The sequence below is a fragment of the Gopherus evgoodei genome, chromosome 12 (genome assembly GCF_007399415.2).
Source record: "Gopherus evgoodei ecotype Sinaloan lineage chromosome 12, rGopEvg1_v1.p, whole genome shotgun sequence".
Taxonomy (NCBI): domain Eukaryota; kingdom Metazoa; phylum Chordata; order Testudines; family Testudinidae; genus Gopherus; species Gopherus evgoodei.
In genome coordinates, this window is record NC_044333.1 from 10,830,733 (window position 1) to 10,850,766 (window position 20,034).

Here is a 20,034-nt window from a genome sequence, read left to right on the forward strand (position 1 = left end):
ACTGGCATGTGCACTGACTGGTTCTGCATGTGTAAATTCACACAATGCACCATTAACTTGCTTGTATGTACCATAGGTAAAGCTATGTTTTAGTCACAGGTATTTAGTAAAAGTCACAGACAGGTCGTGGGCCATAAACAAAAATTCATGGGCCCTGTGACCTGTCCATGATGTTTACTAAAAATACCCGTCCTGACTAAAACTTGGGCAGGGGCCTGCTGGTGCTGAGGAAGGGAGGGCCACTCCTGTTAGTTGGGGGGGGAGGGCAGGCTGCAGCGTGAGGCCCAGGACTCCTTCCAGTGCTGGGGGAGGACGCGGCGGGGGTTGGCAGGGGCTTCCTACCTGGCTCCGCATCCTGCAGCTCCTAGGCATCTAAGGCAGGGACTCCGCTGCTCCCACCACAAGCACCAGATGCCGCAGCTCCCATTGACCAGGAACCACAGCCAATGGGAGCTGTGGGGGCAGGGCCTGTGGACACAGGCAGCGCACAGACTCTTCTGCCACCTAGGAGCTGCAGGGAAGCCATGCCAGTGGGAGCCAGGGAACCCCCTACCCCAAGCTAAGCATCCCCCTGCATTCTCCAACCTCCAGCCCCCTCCCACACACCCAAATTGCTGCTGCTGCCCACTACAGAAGTGACAGACTCACAGCCTCCATGACCTCCATGACAGACTCACAGACTTACATTTCCAGTAAATGCCAAGGTCTTGGAATTTGGAGGGTAACAAAAAAAGCCACAATTGTATATTCTTCATAGATGGGCTTGAGCAGAAGAAAGTCAGAGGCCATGAGGACTTCAATAAAAACTTATACGGTTCATTCATGACTCACCCTACCCTGTCACTGCTATGTCTTAGGGTAGAATGAAAATAAATTTTCATCCAATCATGTGTGTTTCATATTCTATTTGACAGCTTCTGAGGCAGGCTGAAGATACAGGGTTTTGAGTGGAATGGGATGGGAGTATATTATGCTGCTGTAGATGCAAGCTGGTATGTTAAGGTTTTTTGTTACGCTGTTAGTGGTGGTTCTCTCTATGTAGTTTTAATCCGTTAGACGCCAGAGCTCCTTTAAAGCAGAAGCAGTAAGCAACCAACAACACATGATTGATTGCCTAGAACACCTTAGCCACCTACTATAGCTCTTTCAGTATTAGAACTTCCATCTTACTCTTAAACAATGAATTATTTTTCTCATTCTGCAGGTGTTTTTCAATCTTCCATTCTCAGTCCTCAAAGTTAAACATGCTTTAGCAAAACAGATTGTTTAATCGTAGTCTATGCAACTAACTTCCAATTAGTCCAATATCACTTAAATCAGAAAGCACTACAAATTTGTTCAAATCTGATCTATTGATGTATGCAGGGAATGTGGGAATTAACATGCTAGTCTGATAGAGTACTTGCAACAGCTTAATAAATGTTGGGGTGATAATATAAAGCGTACCTTGCCAGATAAATGAGAAGCATTTGTCATATTTTTTTAATCCATAGGACACAGTCTTTAAAAAGAATCAATTATGTTAGATTATGCAAACAGCTTGATCCATAGAAAATGCCTACGTACCACTTGTTTAAAGAATTGTCACTTGACAGGGCAGAATATACTTCATAGTAACATCTTTAAAATGGTGACAACTGGAGAGCTACATGAGATATGGAAAAAATCTTACCTAAAGAGACAAAGATGTACAAGTGAGAGATACATAAGGCGGGCATTAAAGAGGGAACGCTAAAGAGGGGGCACAGGCAAAGGAATGTAGTAGTCCAGAACTGTGTTTAAATGTTGGCTTGTTTTTATATAACATATACATATGTTTTGATAACATATAGCTAACAAAATCAAATATATTTTAAAATAGTTTTAGTGAGTAGGCAAGCAGAATTTTGTAAGATTATAATTATCTACAAATTAATTCGTGCTTATTTCCCTGGAAGGCCATTAAAACAATACCAAACAGAACAGTAGGAGTAGAACCCAATGATATGCCTATTTTCAAAATACGTAGTTAGCAAAAATACCACCCTGTGTGTTTGCTATAGCCAAGGATAAAAATATGCAAAAGAACATGCCAGACAGCCAATACCATCATACAACAAATGCTTCAGTGCACATTTCCACTACAGAAAACCCATACCATGTAGCACTGCCAAGAAAAACATTTCTGATGTAACATCAGCATAGGAAATCTGTCCAAGATAACCAGTAACCTGAGAATAATGTGCCAAGATACAGTGAATACAGTCCTTAAAACTTCACCCAGCAGCTGCATGAAAGAGAAAGTAAAAATAAACCAGTTCATGTGCAAGTTTCCTTGAAGTGACTCCCTCACCCAGCTCAGAACTGTCATTGCTACTTGTATTTTAGGCCATTCATGCAGGTGTTATCACAGAAACTAGACTTTATTAGGTATGAATGCAGGTTTTAATGCAAAGTTCACAAACATACTTGCATATTCTTTTCTCATGGTACCAGTCCTGGAACCTTAAAAATCCCACTTGTTTCAAAGGAAGGGAATGTGGTTTATACAGGAAAACACTGAGCATAATAATTCACCTTGCAGAGTACATGGACTATTAAGGACTTTTTTTGCACATGTACTCTCTCTTTCTATTCTGATCAAGAGAGCTAGGAGTCAAGAGTACCTGGGAAAGGCTCGTTCAATACAATATGGGAATATGGATAACAGGTTGGATGTGGTTTGTGAGGTTTCTATTCTCCACAGCCCAGGAGAGACTGGCTATTTTTACTGTCTTGCAATCTGGAGGAAAAGGAAAGTATCAATATAAATGTTTAATGGTACTTGTTAGTTTTAATTTGAAATTCTCTGAAATCACTTTGATGTGAAGTCTAAAAATACTTTGAATGTATAATTTTAAATATTGACAATATTTCTTTTGAATTTGCACTGGCATCAAAGATTGTTACCTATCTCTAGCTTAGTCTCTGCCTCTCATTACATTTGGAATCTCTTTAGACAATATCATAAGTGATCCCATGTCTTGGCGGTCCTAAACCAGTGTCTCAGTATGATGCTAAGGAGCACTGGTGTGATGGCAGTGCCTCTCTGGTGGGATGCAAAACCAAGCTCCAAAACACCTGTGGACTTCATGGCATTTTTAGAGTGTAATAGTACTCAAACCAGTCTGTCAGGTAATTAACCTTTTTGTAATCAAACGTGGTTTAATCTAAGTGGAGTTCATTTCTTATTCTGCCTTCTCTTTGAAGTTGTTCACATTTCCTCTCTACTTCTGAACTCCCTTCTCCCTTCATTGAGATGGCTGTTGAAGATGAAGGCAGATTGCCCCTTCTCTTCCCCCCTTTCCCAGGGTGCCTGGATGCAGCACTTCTGATGCTGCTCTGTAAGTGTAGGACTGGATTTCTTTTGCATTCTGTCATCTGCCTGCCAGTATGTCCCTCAGGAATGCCTACACTGCAGCTGGGAGTGAGTCTACCAACCCAGACTCACACTAGCAGACCTCAAGCTAGTACTTTAGAAATAGTTGTGGATGTTGCAGCTCCGGCAGTCTTGTGTTTTTCACCTGAGCTCAAGCCCATCCAACCCCCGAGGTTTTAGCATGGGTGGCTACATGAGAGACTGCAGTGGCAGCTCTGTGGAAGAAATATTTTAGCTGCAATCAATCAGCTGATGGCCAAAAGATCGTATCAGCCTTACAACCCCTCTCCCAAATCCCAAAATAAAATCAAGGCCCCTGTGGCTTGTAGAAAAGTGGCATAAAGATGTGCAGTCATTGTCTGGCCTCCAGCAGCTATGAAGCTGTTAATTATCACTTGTCATAGTGCAACACTCTGCCCTCCCATGCCTGGTCAACTAGAGACCAGGAGGAGAACAGGGTCTGAACTGCAAAGTTTGAAAGTAGATCTGAACTTAAGCAAAATGAGGGCATTTAAATCCTAGTGAGTGGATCTAGGGTTTTGGTTTGTGCCCCACCTACATCTAAAAGATAGGTGAGCAGCAGCAAGCTACTTCTTCCAAACGAGATTACTATAACCTTAGGTTTTTTAAATGAGGTCAAAAGGAGGTAAAATGGGATCCTGTGATTAAAAGTATCTTTTCAGACTCAATCTTTTTAAAGTAACTCTTTAAAGGAGTTCAATATGTATGTGAATTATAACTTGGGTTTACCAATATGTATTTAGAATTCCATAAGCAGGTTACTTTTGCTGCTGTTGTTGCTTAACTAGATAGTGGTTGAGTTACTCAAAAGGGCTCCTCCAATTATTGTGCCACATTAGAGACAAAAAAATCACCACCTATTCATTTGCTCAGCTAGCAGATTTGAGGAACCGTGGTACATAAACCTTGAAATTATAAGGCAGTACTAAAATATACAAACCAAGCCAGTACCTTTTTAGTAAGCAAGACAGCAATTTATCTTCACTACTGACTACAGTAAATACAAGACAACATTCTGTCCTATACAAACTGCTCAGAAAAACCTTAATTATCAGAGGAGCTCTCAAGGCACTTTTTCTAGGATTTGTACCGCATCAGTGGTATTTGTAGCTATATTTCCCCAGGAGACTGTGATAGGGTGTGGCCCTTGATTTTGATGATCTGATTTAAATGATAGAAATGTAGAGCTGGAAGGGACCATCTAATCCATCCCCCTTGCTAAAGCAAGAATAATTATACCTAAACTATCCCTGGCAGGTGTTTGTCTAACTTGTTCTTTAAAACCTTCAAATATGGGGATTCCACAACCTCTCTTGATAACCAATTCCCATACTTTAACTATCCTTACAGTTAGGAAGATTTTCCTAATATCTAACCTAAATCTCCCTGGCTGCAGATTAGGGCATTACTTCTTGTCCCACCTTCAGCAGACATTGACAACAGTTGCTCACCATCCTCTTTATAACAGCCCTTAACGTCTTCTTTTCTAAAGACTAAATATGCCAGGTTTTTAAACCTTTCCTCATAGGTCACAATTTCTAAACCTTTTATCATTTTGTTGCTGTACTCTGAACTCCCTCCAACTTATCTAAACCTTTCATATTATATATTTTTATATATATACACACACACTTACATACACATACACACATACAGAGAGAGCGAGAGAGAGAGAGAAACTCCTGGTTTACCCTAGTGTAACTGAGCACAATCAGTTTCTCTCCCCCCCCCTTTTTTTTTTTTTTTTGGGATAGGTTATTAGTGGAGTGAGCAAACAAACAGTTGATTAAATTATCTGGAGAATATCCAAATACTTTTTTGAATGCATTTGTTGGAAATTAGACTAAGATTTTAGAGTAGCTTATTTTATGCCTTACTGTTTGCAATGTAAGCTATGTTGCTGTTGGTCACATGATTTCTGTTTTGGATAAGTAAATCAGGCTTCTGATGAGCATTTCACAGCTTGCTTTCTATACATTTTGTAGCGTACATGCTTAACACTTGTGCTAGTATCATATCTTTGCAGAATTAAGACACAAATTGGGCATTATCGCAGTTGAAGTGAAGTTTAGGAATTCACATGAAAATTCAGAATTTTGTAGCAATCGCAGAGCTCTGCTTAATACACCCAATCCAATTTTTTTTTAATGAATATAGAAAGTTGGGCCATTTTAACACTTTTATTCCATTGCTTTCAGCAAAAATGAGACTTAATAAATCCCAGTTTGTACATGGTTCACTGTGGCAATTTCATTGTTTAAACTGATTGTTTTAAAGTGTTTGGCAGGTGTGAAGCACTTTCTCTAGCACGAAGGGGTCCCAGACAAACCCTGCCTTGTATCTGCAGTCATCTCATCATCTCCTTATGTATACTGTGTATTCATAGCATGATCCCAGTGGGAAACGTGCCTATGTTGTCATCCTTGTTAACCCAGGGCCACACTCAAGCAGTGTTTCAGATCCCTGTGAGTATATTTTTTTGTGATGTAGTCATTTAAACAAAAGCTTTGGGGCAAAAAACCCAGCAGTTTAAAAGGCAACATGTTGGAAGTCCTGAAATTACTATACTTTAAAAATTTGATTAAAGAGTGAGCAAAATTAAATGTATACTGGTTTTGCTATAGACACTACTTGCAAATATTAGGAAGCATTGCTCTATATTTAATGGATTTTCCCATTTAAACTTGATTGAGATTTTGCAGTATGCCAATATATTGTTAGGCTATAGTAAGCTTTGGTAAACATATATGTACTAGTACTGTGCAAAACTGCAGCTCCTACTTCTACTGTATAAGGATGTCCTTTGGTTTCATTTCCCCAGCCTTTTGGGAGATGGTATTGGGATCCAGTAAATGTAAAATTAAAAGCAAAAAACTTAACCAATACTGCAATTTTTCCCAGATCACAATTATATAAAGCTACCAAAATCCACAAAGTAAGAGAAAAAGTACCTGAAAAAAAAATCACCAAGTCTCACATTTTTATATGTTAAACACCATTATAAATGCTGGAGGTGAAGTGGGGTTTGGGCTAGAGGCTGACATTTCGTGACATACATTCCCCCCCCCATGTAATAACCTAGTGGCCCCGAAGGGTCCCGACCCCCAGTTTGAGAACCCCTGCTCTAGTCCACTACCCTTTACACCTAGAAGAACTTCTGTGGAAGCCAACACAGCTTGTCATTTGATGCCAATGGAAGTTATATGATTAGATTGAGAATAGCTGTACATTGTCTTCATTGTAGACCGATCCTGCAAAGACTTAAGCATGTATCTAACTTTTATATACTGAGTAGTGCCTACAGACTTCTGTATGGCTAGTCACAGCGTGTCAAATTAAGCATGTGCTCAAGTCTCTGCAGGACTGGGGCCTATGCTAAGAATATTGCTTTTATATACATTTAAATTGCAATCCAGCTTACAAGTTAGAGGAAACTATGATGCCTGTCTAGTTTAGTCCTCCTTTGAATTAGTAGGAGCACTCCACAACCTTCTCCTCAATACTCTGTCTAGGTCATTTCTTAAAACTATTCAGACCATTCTTTCCTCTTATCCTTGGCAATATGAATGGCTCTGAAAGAGATTGTCTCTATTCCTTCACTGTCTTTCCCTTTCTGTGTGTAAGCTGGTATATAACTTTGTTTTTTTAACTTGATGATAGCTGGAATAGCCTTGTAGAAACTTTTTATTCCCAACAAGCTTTTTTAATACCTCAGTGAACCCATCATTCAACCTCATCTGTAAAGAATCCAGTTGTAGTTTTCTTTTACCATATTAAAAAGGTAAGATTCTTGAATCCCTCTATTACTGTTTACTCTCTGGTTATTCCCTAACAGTTTTTATAATTAAGAAGATCCGAGCAGCTCATAGTACTTGCAATAGAGTCTCATTCTTTCCACGTGAAGTGCTGTACAATGTCCTTTAATGGTGGCAAAGGGTCTCAGGCAGGCCCTGCGCATGGGGGTAGAAGGAGGCCTCAGGCTGGCCCCGCATGGGCAGATGGCAGGAGGGCCTGGGCTGCCCCAAGCACCGGGGGGACGAGGGGGAGTGGCACGGTGCAGAGAAGAGGGAAGCCTCTGGCCAGCCCCACATGTGCAGGAGGCAGGAAGGGCTTAGGCCAGCCCCAGGCAGGGGATGGGGGGGGAGAAATGGATGACCTCAGGTCAGCCCCCTGAGATGTCCCATTTTCCTTGGAGATATGGGCACCCTAATGCGCTGGTATTTTATGGCTACTGGTTAAGTCTCACATAAGCCAGATATGCTGTATGCTACACATCTAGTCTAGGCTCCTCTCATTACAGGATACATGCACACACTCATTTGGTGTCTGAATTTTTTTTAAAAATAGAAGTTTACTGTTTTGAGTAGATTCTGACTAACCTACAGACTGTTACCACTCAAAGTAGTAGACAGCCAATTGAGTTAAGAGTAGGACAGATTTTGATCCATTTGACCTATTTGCCCACTGTTTTTTGTCATTTTGTACTGTAACTACACTAATTCTAGAGCAATTCTCATCCAAAGGTCTCAAAGCATTTTAGTTAATTGAGCAGGGGGTAGCCATGGTAATCTGGATCTGTAAAAAGTGGCAGAGGGTGCTGTGGCACCTTATAGACTAACAGAAGTATTGGAGCATAAGCTTTCATGGGTGAATACCCATGTCTGTGTCTGATGAAGTGGTATTCACCCACGAAAGCCCATGCTCCCATACTTCTGTTAGTCTATAAGGTGCCACAGGACACTCTGCCACTTAGTTAGTTGAGTTACTTCACCTCTGCAAGTGAGGTCAGCATTGTCCTATTTTTACTCCTGGGAGAATTATGCACTACTGCATGGGTGCATAATTAATAAGCCATGCATATTTAATTTTTTGAGCAAGAATAGAAAAAAACTTCTGCTGAAATGTTGTGGCAGTTCTGCTGTTTGCCCACCAGAGGGTGCTGTGGTGATAGAACAGAGCAACAGCTCCCAGCCAGCAAGGGAAGAGAAAGATCCTGCCTTCTTCACAGTGCCTGTCAGGCCAGATCAGGAGATAGGGATTATAGGAAGACAGATAGCGTGCAGTGCTGGCGGGGGTGTCAGACAGGGGCTCATAAGGGCTAGTGGGGGAGGACAGACTAGGACAGGGGCTCAACTGGAGCGGAGGCACAGGGCCACATGGTGATGGGGGAGGGGGTGCAGAGCTACACAGGGACAGAGGCTGGCTGACTGGTGGCACAAAGACACATTGGAAGGGAGTACAGGGACACATAGCGACTGGGGAGCGACTGAGTGGGGGTCCAGAGCCACATGGGGAGGGGGTACAAGGCCAGATAGGGACAGGGGGGAGGAACACCTGTGAACAGAGAGTACAAGATGCATGGAGGTGCAGGAACACATGGGGACAAGGGCAGATGTGCCTGACTGAATGGAAGAGGCTAGGGGTCAGGCAGAGTCTGCATGGGGGAAGCTCTCTAACAATCCCTCCCCACCCAAAACACACACCCCTGTTCCATACTTTCCCCACTCATACTCAACAACCCTCCAAGTTCACACCCAGGCTCCTTCTCAGCAAGTTCACACTTAGGCTTCCCTCTCCCTCAGCTGCTCTGTTACCCCTGACTCCCCCAAGCCTTTGCACTGCTTCTGAGGGGTCTGGGAAATATGGCTCTGTATTGTAGTTTAAATGAGTTATTCAGAATTCTGTATTAATATGCCTAGTAAGGAATCTATTTGTAAAAAAAGCCATTTCCTGAATGTGTCCGTAGGCAGCTCTGTGTGTGTGCGCGCATGCGCATACACACACATCCCCCCATCACATGTGGCCCCGTGCCTCCACTCCTATTCAGACATACCTGTCAGCAAGTATTTTGAAATAAATGACCAAAAATGATTGAAATTGAATTGGTATGATATGTTATTTTGACAAAATATGCAGAATTTTACAATATTGTACACAGAAATTTTACATTTTTGTTGCAGAATTCCTCCAGGAGTATATTTTCAAGGCAGGACTCTTAGAGGATTAGGCCAAACTTTCCAAGAATGGCCTCTAATTTTGGATGGTTTGTTTTTAGGTACTCTTTTTCCAACATCTTGGGCCCCAGTGCGCAGAGGCAATGCGTGCTTAACTACATTTAAGTTAATGGAAGCTAGGGATATTCAGTATATATCTGAAGAGTCCAGTGCAACGTGTTTCAGGCTGGGTATAGAAGACAGTAGCTGTTTTTGAAAACTCTGGCAAGCTGCTTCTCACTAGTGAATGAAGGTAAAGGTGGAAACAGAACCTGCTATAAACACTTGATCAGAAGAGAAGTGGAAAATTGAATTGGAAAATGTTTTATTGAATAGGTTGCTTTGCACAGCTGTCATGAAAAGTTACCAGCCCAGGCACAGCATTACACCAACTAAATGAAGTTGAGTGACTGAATACAAAATAATGCTTAACACCAAGCTTCTTAGGCTGACAAACAGAGGGACTAAATTACACAGGCAGGGACTTTGGGGATGCTGCCAGAGCATCCCCTTCTGTACAGCATACTGAAATCAGTTACATACTAAGCCTTTGAATTTTGGCCTAAGATTCAGGCTCTCATTTCTCAGGCCCTCAAGTCTTCACTATAATGTTTTGTAGGTGATATTGTCAAGCTGCACAGCAACCCTGAAATAACTTGATCCTGCTTGATTTAGGTCAATAGGAATCTTACCGTTCACTTCATTAAGACCAAGAGAAAGCTTTGTTACTGACAAACAGATAGGTCATGTCCAAGTAGGCCTTAAAAGGAGAGTTAAAAGGGGAATTCTTGAGTGAAACCACTCCCAGATTCACCAAAAATCAGGTGTTTTCCTGATTGGCATTGTTTTTACCAATTTTCCTCCCAAATGACAGAAAAACTGGGGTGAGATTAAGTATAGAGAAGCAAGTGTCAGACTTTTCAATTTTCATTTAGGGACTGTCCTGTTCTTGGACACACTTTCCCCAGCTGGCTGCCGCAATCTCTCCCAGAAACTTCTAACCATCCAAGATAAAGTTACCACATACTGGCACATAGTCTTTTTTTAAGATAACACTCCATTGTGTGCTCAAGTTTTAGGCTGTTTCTTGTACCAGTGATTGTCTGATGTAGCTGTAACTTGATCTTTCCCAAAAGTTGTGAAGACTAACACATAATTCATTGAAGTATATTTTATACTCTTTATATACACATACATATATACACACAGTTTTAGTCTTGATTTTGCCAGAGAGTTTGCAACATCATCAAATATGCATAGTTTACTAAGAACTGCTGAGTCAGCCAGAGTGATCCAGTTGATGGCGTTGCACCACATCATGTCGTGAGTTCCTAGATACTTGCAAATACATGAATCTCTGGGATGTGTCTACAGGTGGCACCAGGTAGGGTCAAGGTGTGCACCCCTTTGCGTGTTGATAGAAAGTTTCAGAGCATGGTGTGCTGGGATGTTTTTGTCCAGCCTGTTGACATGGCTGAAGAACATGTAACACCACTTTTGAATATAATAAGCAACTGAAGAAAGGCTAGATTTTTGCAACCGTGACATTGGCAGACCAGGTGCCAGCTCATGCCAAAGCTCCTAGGCCTCACTGAATACTGACAAATGCATATAGGTAAACCAATCTGGCTCACCTGTACGTTATTATTTTAATGATGCTAAAGTTATAAGAATGTGTTTAGACTTTATGAAATGCTTGTAAGTTGCTGCATGCACTAATTTCAGTTATAATATCTATATCCTATGTTAAGCTATTTAAATGTTTGCTTTGTATCTATAAGATATAGCAGCAGCTACTATCACCTTTTGGAAGCTAAAACTAGTTTATTTATGTGTGTAGGTTTTATCTGCTTTAGCCTTTTAAATAACTCATTTCTTTTTCCTGATTGAGACATTTATTACAGGATTGGCTATAAGCATTTACTCCTAGCAGAATTCTGCACCAAAAAAAAACTTAAACAATTCTGCACATTTGTCAATATAATCATGCCAGTTTCAATTTTTTGGTAATTTATTTTAAAAAATACCTGTCAGCAAGTATGGCTATAACAATATGGACAACAAAAAGATTCCCCCAGGAGCAGAGAGTTAAAGAAATCTCTGCAACAACCCAGCTGCTGTTTCTATTATGCTTTAATCAGGCACCTCAGTCTGGGTGTGTCACATATGCCAGCTGGGCACATCTTGGGAGAAAACTCTGCCCCTCTGATCTTTAGTTCATTTTTTCTTATTTGCTCTGCCCCTGTAGAGTTACCATACAGAGGTTCCCAAATAGAGGATACTGCCAGGGAGGAGGAATATGCTGGAAGGGATATGTGAGTGGCGGTGGAGGGGTGTGCGCGTACTGGAAGGGGGCATGTGGGGAGGTAAAGGGGGCTGCACAGGGCCCCCTCTGGACTAAACACTCTCCCCCACTTTCCCCAGAGCCCAGCCACAGGGCCAGACATCCAGCCCAAACACAAACACTCCCCTGCCCCTCCAGAGCCGAGCTGTAGGGCCAAACATCTGCACCCTCAGAGATCCAGGAGGAGAAACAGCCTGATGCTAGTCAGACTGGGCTTGTATGGAGTTTCCTGCACACCACTTCCTTCCTTCAGGATGTGCTGGGCAGCTACCAGGAATCTTCCAGCTCTCCCTTTCCTTCCCACCCCCTTGGCAGTGTCCTCTATTTGTGACCTGGGGAGCCGAGCTCTGTCAGGTCCAGCAGCTCCTAGGGTGGCCAGCAGCTCTGCAGCACCAATTCTGAAGGGAAAAAATAAAATGTGTGCAAAACATTAATTGTGCATAAATTCTGCATTCAGCAGTGGCACAGAATTCTGCCAGGAGTAATACATTGTCTTGGGTAAGAGACCAGGGATAAGTGACTGGTCTTTTAGGACTGGGAGTAACCTGAATATATTTACACCAAAAGTCACAAAGGACAGTCTACCACAAAGGCAGGCTTGCCTGGGTGGCAAGAGCGTCTATCTGAGTAATGGGACTATCTGTGACTTCATGTTAAGGCTGTTATAGTGCTTGGAGAGTTCACACTTGGTCGGTGAAATCCAATTACAGAACATACAACCAGTTTGGGATTTGTGCCCTGTTCCTTGACAGTCTGCCCTGGGACTGGCACTCATGCTTGTGAGCTACTCTAGACGGCCTGACAGCAATACCTGACATCTCAAGTCAAACCACTTAATACTCAAGACTTGGCGCTGACAGTGCATAAGCCAATGCCTCTAGCCACTCAGTCTGCCAGTAAAAGGGTCTAGGCTTATAACCATACATTATAATCCCAAAGTTAGTGTTCTTGATTTAGAACCCATTCCCACAAATGTTACTGAAAATACTGCTTACTACCTCAAATAGTCCCAATGAGATTACTCCTGTAAAAATCAACAGGATCTCTCCCCCAAGAGAGCCCTGTGCTCAGTAGTAAGTGTTTGTTGAACTGAGCCTTTAATTTCTTGAAGGGAGAATTGTGTAATACACTAATAATAAGAACATTTACAGCAGATAAGAAAGTTCTAATTATAGTTAATGCAATCCATACTGCTAAATTGAGATGGAGAGGTGGTACAATAAATGGAGTTATTTGCCTCTTCTCTTTCAGAACTAAATAAATTACATTCACTATAATGCAGCCACCCTCCAGGAAGGAAGGTAGGGAACAGTAAAATCTCCTGCTTAAACACATGATATTGAGTGACCTATTGCATTACTTATTTGGTTCTGTTCAGCATCCAAGTAAATATGCTTTCCAGTCACTTTTAGTAGTACTATCAACTGAGAAATACTGAATCACTGGTTTCCACCAGCATCTGTGCACACTTTATACTGAGCCTGTTCATAAGGATGTACAGTATTAATCAACACCACTATTTCCTAGCTACATACCCTGATTAACTGTAATAAATGGGAGCACATCATTTTAAAGATATTTCTCTTTGGTTCTGGCACATTTAGTGTCTGAAAAAAACAAAACCAACAGCTTTTACATAACTTACATCCAAAATAAAAATCACCATGACTTCAGTAGTCTAGTATAAAAAGCTTTGTTTAAATAAATACTTCTCTCCAGTGTTTGCAACTTAACTTTCCTGCATAATGCTAGTTAGTGCATGAGAACTGGAAAGGGACATTAACGGAAACAGAATCTGCATGCAAGATGGATGCTGACTAGTTATTATCCCAGCTGAGAGAAATGTAGATAAACTGCAGAAATAATGAAAAAAAAAAGTTACTTGTGCAATATATGCTTTGTTTTAATTAACTGGGGGCAGCACAGGAAAGGAAGCTTATTTTTAAAATATCCTTGGCCCTATTAAGATAACTTCACATTGGCTGCAGTACCACAAAGCAGCCGTAAAGCTGTTCTAAATGGCCAGATAAGGAAAGCTTAAGAATTAGAGCAAGTGGAGCTGCCTTTATGTCACTCTTCAATTCAGTGTAGGAAATATTTCTTGGGAAAGGGTGTGGCCAGCACATCTGTTGCTTAGCTGAACCTCAGCTATTTTAATGGCCTCCAAGGCTATTCAGCAGTGAGTTAGAGGAGGGATCTAAAGTGGCCCCAGAACCTCCCATATAAGCAGCCACCTTTGTCCCATGATCCAAGAAGAGAGACCTATTTTTAACTTGACCATTTCCTTTTAAATTAAATTAGAGGTAAATAATGGCATTTAAATATTTAGATATGAATCAATTTAGTCAGGGAGAAGACACTGTTACCACCATTAAGTAAACAAGCCAGATCAGTTAAGAGCCAAGTGACAGACCTCTCAATCTGCTCCCTTGAATGAAACCACATGAGAAAATTCAGCAGCGTGGCAATCATAAATGATTAGTCACAATCCACAGAATTTCCCCAATTACTAGTGTAAAAAGTTTATTGGAAGGAAGAAGCAGTTTTGGGGAATATTCATTTTTTTACTGGAAGAGAACATAAAAGGCAGCCAAAAGTCTAACAATTTTATCTGTAGTAAGGTGTACAGCTAAATCCACTCCTTTGGATCTTACATCTACTTGCAATTTTTAAAAATTGCACCTGATTTTAAAAGCATACTGCACAAAAGGAGCTTGATCCTGTGCTCTGTACACCAAAGATTGTCACAGATGTCATGAGAGTTTTAGGTGTGCAAGCAATATAGTACAGAGCCCAAGATGTTCCATTTTTTTTTATGCAACAGAGATCATATATCTTTTATAAGCCATTTATAGAATGGGCTTAAAAGAAAGCAAAATATTAAACACAATGTTATAACATGCAATGGCTCTACTGGACTTACTATGAAGTGTGATTAATTAGTCTTTCTGCATGATAAAAAGGAACCCACTTCAACTAGTTTTACCCTGCATGCTGTACTAAGTTCCTGCCAAACTGAATTACATGAACTCCAGACACTTGGCAGGCTCGTGCATAAGGCTTGTTAGACAAACTAAATTCTTCTAGAATTTAAAATATTACACCACCACTTATGTGGATATTAAAATCACAAGTGCATCAAAAATGGCTGACTCTCAGTCAATAATGACAAGAAACACAGCAAAAATCTTTACTTGGAATATGCTGCCTTTAATAAGATAGAAACTAAGACTAGGCACATCTATTTGCCTTTTAAATAAGTGGAACTGCATTACTATTCCCAGTAATTGTTTATATTACTTGTTTCTGGAACAATACAGTAGAGTAATAAAAAAAAATCTACTTTATTCACAAATCCCTTCTTACTATAACCTGGAAGTAGAATGTGAAGAGTGCAGAACATGTGTCAGTGTGCTAACTGAACTGCATTTGGTTCTCAAACTAAGCAATGCATTCCCTCTCAGTTTGCATCTTTCCCCCACTGAAGTCAACACAGAAAACATTTGAATGCTTTTTGTCTTTGCTGGAAGAACAATCCTGGATTGAACTTCATTCTCATTATCCACATCCAAAATAATCATTTCATTGTGCCAACCTCTTATTTCAGCATCTGTGAAATAACTAAAGCAACCATAATCCCCAAGCAGAAGAATAAGGAGATATCCTCAATCTACTACACCTACTATAACTGGTCTGGGACAAAGCATATGATTTGTTGAGTTTACAAGCCGTACAAAGAAAGTGTTAAAGGCACACCATGCTTTATTATGCATGTTCAATATTCACATTCCACTCCCCTTCCACCACCCAACACCATCTGAGGAAACCTGAAGCACCAGGCAGAGAAGCACAATGGATGTCAGCAAAATTAATTCACCAAATAGGTAACTTGACATTTGGCCTTAAATATATTTGAGATTTCTTCCTTCCTCCCCTTTCTGATGCATATTCATAAGAACTACATTCACTAGCCTGTCTCAGCCACTCGATGAAGCTAGCAACCACGACAGGAATGAATTAGAAGTTACTGCAGTGGGCAAAAATCATACAATCACTACCGATAATGGGAGTACACAAGGAAACCATTTTGCACCCTTTTACTATAGCATTAGGTTGCAGATACTACTATATCACAAGAGCTACATTTCGTTTGTATGCTGCTTAACCGCGAATTTACAAACATGGGTGCCCTGCAAAACCCACTTTACTGCACACACGTGAGGGCTTGCAGATGCAGCTAGGGCATAGATATTTGCATTCAACCTCTTCCTCCGTTCCCTCTCCCCCAGGAAATTAAAATAATGCAACTGCTTAAAAGCATATGGAGCATGCAGCTTTGTTCCCAGCGGTGCACTGCAAAATGCTCCCCTCAGAGAATCCACTCTTCGTCGCAGGCTCCAAAGGCATCAAGAAATGCCCCCTTGGGGCTTGAGCCTCACAGCCACATGCAGCACAAAGCCGCGAGGCGGAGGATTTACCTGGCGTGCCACCCCCCCCCCCCAAAAAAAGCAAGTGGGGCGCTAAGGCTGCCGCATCCAAGCCTCTGGGGCTGAGGGGCTGCTGGAGTCACTCACTGTGCCTGAAGGAGGCGATTTGATACTAGTCCCATCGCAGCCCGTGGCAGCGTCGAGAGGAAAGGGCAGCAGAACCGAAGCCTCCCTAAACGACCGAGAGACTCAGCACCTGGGCGCCGAACAGCTCCACACAGACCCACGGGCGGAGCCAGCCTCGGAGAGCGCAGCCTATCGGCGCGCGCTGCGGCCGCTGCCGCCGGCCCCCTCTCTCCGCCCCGCAGGCCTCAGCGGGCTGCGCCGCCTCGGGAGCCGAGGGTCACAGATTGACTCCGCCGCCAGAGCTGCGGTTCGCGGATTGATTCGGGTATGACTGCGCTCCTTCCTTCCCCGTGCTGCTTAGCCAAAGGGAGCCGCCTCGCGTTTTTAGGCTTGAGGGAGGAACTACATCTCCCAGCAGCCTCCGCGGCCGAGCCGCTGGCCTCTGGACTGCCTAGTCCTTTGACTCAGAGAAGCTGCGTTAAAGGGTCTCTTGGCCTGACTGGTCCGTTCGGCCTGAGGGCAGGTAGACGGAATAAGTGAGGGAGGGTTGTTAGCAGAGGCCCCGGGGCCAGGGCTGTCGCCTGAGTCTGGGACCGTGCCTACATTTCCCAGCATGCCTGTCTGGGAGGCGGGAAGAAGTCTGATCCTCGTGCCCGGGTAGCCGCCGGGTGTGGTAAATGGGCCGTTGAAGGCAGGCTCGTGCCTGAAAGCAAGCCCGAGCCAATAGGAACAGGCTGGTACTACCACTGCCTATTTCCTAGAGCCGGACTGTCCAGGTCACAGCACCCGGCTGCAGGGTGGCGAAGCCCTTCAGTTCTCACCTCCCACCGGTGCCCAGAAATCCAAAGCGAAGCTCCCTGCAGCTCCAGAGCCGGCTTCGGGGGTGCCCGTGCCACGTCTCCCCTGCCTGGAGCCGTCTCGGCGTGGCCAGCTTTCCGGCGGCTCGTTGCGGCAGGTGTGTGCTATAAAGACCCCGCCCAGCTCCTCGAGCTGCGTGATAGAGGCTTAGCTTTTATTTGGGAGAGGGGAAGAAAACCGGAAGTTGCAGTCCTCGTTGTTGCGGAGGCGAGCTGAAAAAATGTGACACTTCCCCTCCCCCCAGGCTCAGAAGGTGAATAAAATCTTTTTTTTAATATAAGGCACGGGTTTCAAGCTAATTGAATGGGGTTGGTAATACTTCGTAGACCCACAGAAAAGGAAGGGCTCTTGAGAGGTCATCTAGTCCAGTCCCCTGCACTCAAGGCGGGACTAAGTATTATCTAGACCGGGGTCTCAAACGTGGCCCGCAGGGTGATTTCCTGTGGCCTGTGCACCCCGGCAGGCCTACCTCCAGGCCAGCGGGGGGCAAACTGCAGCGGATTTCCCCCTCTGGAGCCCTGTGCCACTCCCTGAAGCGGCTGGCATCACATCCCTGCGGCTGGGAGCCAGAGGGCTCCATGCGTTGCCCTGGTTCTGGGCACTGCCCCCCCCCCGCAGCTCCCATTGGCTGGGAATGGAGAACTGCAGCCAATGGGAGGTTTGGGGAAGGTACCTGGAAGCATGGCAAGCAGCACACGGAGCCCTGCAGCCCTTCGGGCAGGAGGGCCACAGGGACATGGTTACAGCTGCTTGCCAGGGCATCCTGGCCCCGGTGTGCACCGCTGCAACCCCGCAGCCACTCTCAGTAAGCAGCTTTGGGCTCTGGCCTGAAGCCCTCTGCACCTTGCCCCCCCCTGCTGCATCCCACACCCCTTCTGTGCCCCAGCCCCCGGCCGCACCCTGCACCCCAACTCCCTACCCTGAGCCCCCTCCATGAACCCCAACCCCCTGCTGCAGCCCAACCCTCTGCCCTGAGCTCCCTGCTGTATTCCACACCCCTCATGCACCCCAACTCCCTGCCCTGAGCCCCCTGCCTGCACCCCAACTCCCTGCATGAGCTCCCTGCCTGAACCCCAACCCTCTGCCACACCCTGCACTCCAACTCCCTGCCCTGAGCCCCTTGCTGCACCCTGCACACCTCCTGCACTCCCTGCCCTGAGCCCCCACCACACCTCTCCTGCACCCTCTGGGAACAGGGAGGGGGCGGAGTTGGGGTGGGGACTTTGGGGAAGGGGTTGGAATGGAGGCAGGGAAGAGGTGGGCAGGGGGCGGGGCAAGGGGGCAGCAAGGAGTATGTATCAGTGATGCAGCCCTCAGGCCAATGAACTAGTCCTCATCTGACCCTCATGGTCTGAGTTTGAGACCCCTGATCTAGACCATCCCTGGCAATCCAGTGGGCAACCCAGGTGTTTGTCCAACCTGCTCTTAAAACTCCCCAATGATGGAGATTCCGCAACCTCCCTAGGCAATTTATTCCAGTGCTTAACCGCCCTGACAGGAAGTTTTTCCTAATATCCAGGCTAAACTGCCCTTGCTGCAGTTTAAGCCCATTGCTTCTTGTCCTATCCTCAGAGGTTAAGAACGATTCTTCTCCTTCCTCCTTGTAACAACCTTTCATGTACTTGAAGACTGTTATCATGTCTCCTCAATCTTGTCTTCTCCAGACTAAACAAACAGTTTTTTCAGTCTTCCCTCAGAGGTCATGTTTTCTAGACCTTTAATCATTTTTCAGTATTAATCAACAAAGAGTCCTGTGACACCTTATAGACTAACAGACATATTGGAGCATGAGCTTTCGTGGGTGAATACCCAATTCATCGGATGCATGCCACCCACGAAAGCTCATGCTCCAATACGTCTGTTAGTCTATAAGATGCCACAGGACTCTTTGCTGCTTTTACAGATCCAGACTAACACGGCTACCCCTCTGATACTTGAGTATTAATCAAAATATTTGTGAAAGATTCTGCAAACTTAGCTGGAATTTAAAATTATTAACAAAAATTGTTCCAGGCTGAATTTTACAGGTTTGTAGATAAACATCACTAAATACTGACACTTATACAGTGATTCCCAGGCCATTCCAAAGCACAGTGAGGATTGTTCCATAACTGTTTTGCAACAGGGGAAACTGAGGCAGAGTTGAAATTAGGCATAGAACCCAACATTCCTGCCACACATACACATTCTACCCATTAGACTGCAAAAGAAAAGAATGGGGGGGCTGTGCTTGGTATATACAATTTAAGGTCCCTAATTAATTAAAAATTAAATCAGGTTACAGTAGGGATTGAGGCGGGGAGGCTTCCATTTTTAAATAAAAGGGTTTTTTCTTAATTTTCTTAATCCCCCAATATTGATCAAAACCAATGGAAAGGTACTGAAAAACTCATTTATTTCAACTCTTTGAAGGATAGCTCAGTGGTTTGAGCATTGGCCTGCTAAACCCAGGGCTGTGAGTTCAATTGAGGGGAGGCATTTAGGGATCTGGGGTAAAAAAAAAAAGTTGGGAATTAGTCCTGCTTTGAGCAGGGGGTTGGACTAGATGACCTCCTGGGGTCCCTTCCAACCCTGATATTCTATGATTCTAAGTTTCAATGTGCATGTTCCAAGCTTTTTTAGGTGTTAAAAGTAGTTTGTTTTACATTTAACTTAATTGTTTAGAAGAAGCAGGACCTGAAATGTATATGTCAAGTTGATCTGCACTCCCCTGGTAAGACCATCTAAACTACCTTATACCCGCCTGCTTCTCTTTTCTTTCAGGACCAAAAGAAGTTTTTCTAGTAATAGTACTGAAAATAAACTGAGATGCAGGATATTTTAGGATTAGTGCACTCAAGTAGGCAGCTTGTTTTCTTTATATTTTCC

At 43.6% G+C, this 20,034-nt stretch overlaps 1 protein-coding gene across 1 annotated transcript in view; it reads right to left on the reverse strand.

Annotated features, from left to right (window-relative positions):
- SMPD3 (sphingomyelin phosphodiesterase 3) overlaps positions 1 to 16,452 on the reverse strand; it is a 239,485-nt gene extending 223,033 nt beyond the window's left edge. Inside the window, exon 1 of the mRNA XM_030581867.1 lies at positions 16,330 to 16,452. The gene's annotated coding sequence lies outside the window, so the exon portion shown is untranslated. The remainder of the gene's footprint in view (positions 1 to 16,329) is intronic.
- Between the last annotated feature and the right edge of the window lie 3,582 nt (positions 16,453 to 20,034).